Here is a 3620-nt window from a genome sequence, read left to right as displayed (position 1 = left end):
TTGCATAGAGGCACAGATCTGGGGGGAGGGTACACACAAATTTCTGCCGCATTGAAGGTCCCACTGATCACAGTGGTCTCCATCATCCATAAATGGGAGAAGTTTGGAACAACCAGGACTCTTATTAGAGCGGGCTGCCCGGCCAAACTGAGCAATTAGGGGAGAAGGGCCTTAGTCAAGGAGGTGATCAAGAACCCAATAGTCACTCTGACAGAGCTCCAACATTTTTCTGTGGAGAGAGGAGAACCTTCCAGAAGAACAACCATCTCTGCAGCACTCCACCAATCAGACCTGTATGGTAGAGTGGCCAGACGGAAGCCACAAGGCACATGCCAAAAGGCATCTGAAGGACGCTCAGACCATGAGAAAAAAATTCTCTGGTCTAATGAAACAAAGTTTGAACCCTTTGGCCTAAATAGAAAGCATCATGTTGGGAGGAAATCATGCACTGCTCATCACCTGGCCAATACCATCCCTACAGTGAAGCATGGTGGTGGCAACATCATGCTGTGGGGATGTTTTTCAGCGGCAGGAACTGGGAGACTAGTCGGGATTGAGGGAAAGATGAATGCAGCAATGTACAGAAACATCCTTAATTAAAACCTGCTCCAGTACGCTCTGGACCTCAGACTGGGGCAAAGGTTTATCTTCCAACAGGACAACGAAGCACACAGCCAAAATAACAAATGAGTGGCTACGGGACAGTTCAGTGAATGTCCTTGAGTGGCCCAGCCAGAGCCCAGACTTGAACCCAATTGAACATCTCTGGAGAAATCTGAAAATGGCTGTGCATCCAACTTGATGAAGCTTGAGAAGTCCTGCAAAGAAAAATTGGGAAACTGACCAAAAATAGATGTGCCAAGCTTGTAGCATCATACTCCAAAAAGACTTGAAGCTGTAATTGGTGGCAAAGGTGCTTCAACAAAGTATTGAGCAAAGGCTGTGAATACTTATGTACATGTGATTTTTAATTTGTCTTATAAATTTGCAAAGATTTCAAACAAACTTCTTTCCCATTATCATTATGGTGATTTTTTTGTAGAATTTTGTGGAAAAAACGAATTTAATCCATTTTATAATAAGGCTGTAACATGACAAAATATGGAAAAAGTGAAGTGCTGTGAATACTTTCTGGATTCACTGTACATACAGTACAGACCAAAAGTTTGGACACACCTTCTCATTCAAAGAGTTTTCTTTATTTTCATGACTATGAAAATTGTAGATTCACACTGAAGGCATCAAAACTATGAATTAACACATGTGGAATTATACATAACAAAAAAGTGTGAAACAACTGAAAATATATTTCATATTCTAGGTTCTTCAAAGTAGCCACCTTTTGCAGCAGACACATCTCTAGAACTGTTAAGAGGAGAGTGTGTGAATCAGGCCTTCATGGAAGAATATCTGCTAGGAAACCACTGCTAAAGAAAGGCAACAAGCAGAAGAGACTTGTTTGGGCTAAAGAACACAAGGAATGGACATTAGACCAGTGGAAATCTGTGCTTTGGTCTGATGAGTCCAAACTTGAGATCTTTGGTTCCAACCCCTGTGTCTTTGTGCAACGCAGAAAAGGTGAACAGATGGACTCTACATCCCTGGTTCCCACCGTGAAGCATGGAGGAGGAAGTGAAATGGGGGGTGTAGTGGCGCTTGCAACTAAAATCACGAAATAATTGAAATAAATACACTATTTATAAAGATAAAATGTGCAAAACAAACTCCGCCTCCTGGCGATGGTAAAAATGTGTATCACTCTAAACCAGAATACCATCCAACAAAAATATCATAATGTGGAAATATTTTTGTTGGATATATTTTTATTTTTGTTGGATGGTATTCCGGTTTAGAGTGATACACATTTTTACCATCGCCAGGAGGCGGAGTTTGTTTTGCACATTTTATCTTTATAAATAGTGTATTTATTTCAATTATTTAGTGATTTTAGTTGCAAGCGCCACTACACCCCCCATTTCATTATCTGTTACCAGTGTGTGAGCACTATTAGTAGTGGCTGCTGCTTATTTATTAGTTCTGTTCTTGTCCTGCCTTGGTTAGGTTGGTTTTGCGCATTAGTTCCCCCCATATTTCATAAATGGAGGAGGAAGTGTGATGGTGTGGGGGTGCTTTGCTGGTGACACTGTTGGGGATTTAATCAAAATTGAAGGCATACTGAACCAGCATGGCTACCACAGCATCTTGATAGCGGCATGCTATTCCATCCGGTTTGCGTTTAGTTGGACCATCATTTATTTTTCAACAGAACAATGACCCCAAACACACCTCCAGGCTGTGTAAGGGCTATTTGACCAAGAAGGAGAGTGATGGGGTGCTGCGCCAGGTGACTACCTCTTGAAGCTCATCAAGAGAATGCCAAGAGTGTGCAAAGCAGTAATCAAAGCAAAAGGTGGCTACTTTGAAGAACCTAGAATATGAAATATATTTTCAGTTGTTTCACACTTTTTTGTTATGTATAATTCCACATGTATTATTTCATAGTTTTGATGCCTTCAGTGTGAATCTACAATTTTCATAGACATGAAAATAAAGAAAACTATTTGAATGAGAAGGTGTGTCCAAACTTTTGGTCTGTACTGTATACCAAGGCCAATTTAGACAGGATCCAATTAATCTATCAGCATTTCTTTGTAGTGTGGGAGGATACCGGCGTACCCGGAAGTGTCATGGTTGGGATTTGAACTGATGAACCTAATGCTGCCAGGCAGAAGCGCTACTTACCCATTAAACATAGCAAAGTAACGTGATAGTGTCTGATAGCCTGAAAGGAGCTTATCAGGTGCCATGTTATTGCCAGCCTCTGATGATTGGATTGCATTATTGGTTTATTCAGAGTGGGGTCAATGAACCATTCTACAGAAAAGCAGTGTAATGGTAAAAAATGTAACCTGGGCAAAAGGACAGCTGCAGAATGTTTATTGCTATGCTATATCATTCACAGGTGAATTCACATTCACTTGAATATATCGTTCAATTGTCGTGTCTCAAACTGATTGTAGGATAAGGTTGGAAGACATTGTTTATATCTTGCTTAAAGAAGAGTTCCAGGAATGGATATGTTACCGTGATCCAACTTGCATCTATCAATGATCTCAGAAGCTTCTCAAGCTGTTGTCAAACTGACACCATTATAAATTCTGGATGGACCCTCTGCACACTGCTATACACGCTTTCCAGCAAACTATGCAATGAAAAACAGGGATTTTTAGTTCATATACTGTATATTACAATACATGTTTAAGCTGGCCAACTGCATCAAATAATCCTTCTCACGGCCAGTCCTACACTGCTTTGTCATTGTAAATGCTATGGTGGACACCATGCCAACATGGGGCATGCAGATACAAGGTGGTGGAAAGCTACCAGGTTCAGGTCTGGTCACTGACCTGAACAGAGACAAGATATACCTGTGCTCAAATCCCAATAGCTTGTACATGCATTTAAACAATCAGGTGCTAAAGGGGGTGTGACCACATATTAACACTACAAATTCTGGATGAACCCTCTGCACACTGCTATATACCCTTTCCAGCAAACTATGCAATGAAAAACAAGGACTTTTAGTTCACATACTGTATATTGCAATACACATTTAAGCT

This window comes from Rana temporaria, chromosome 1, assembly GCF_905171775.1.
Source record: "Rana temporaria chromosome 1, aRanTem1.1, whole genome shotgun sequence".
NCBI lineage: Eukaryota > Metazoa > Chordata > Amphibia > Anura > Ranidae > Rana > Rana temporaria.
This window is presented reverse-complemented; position numbering follows the sequence as displayed.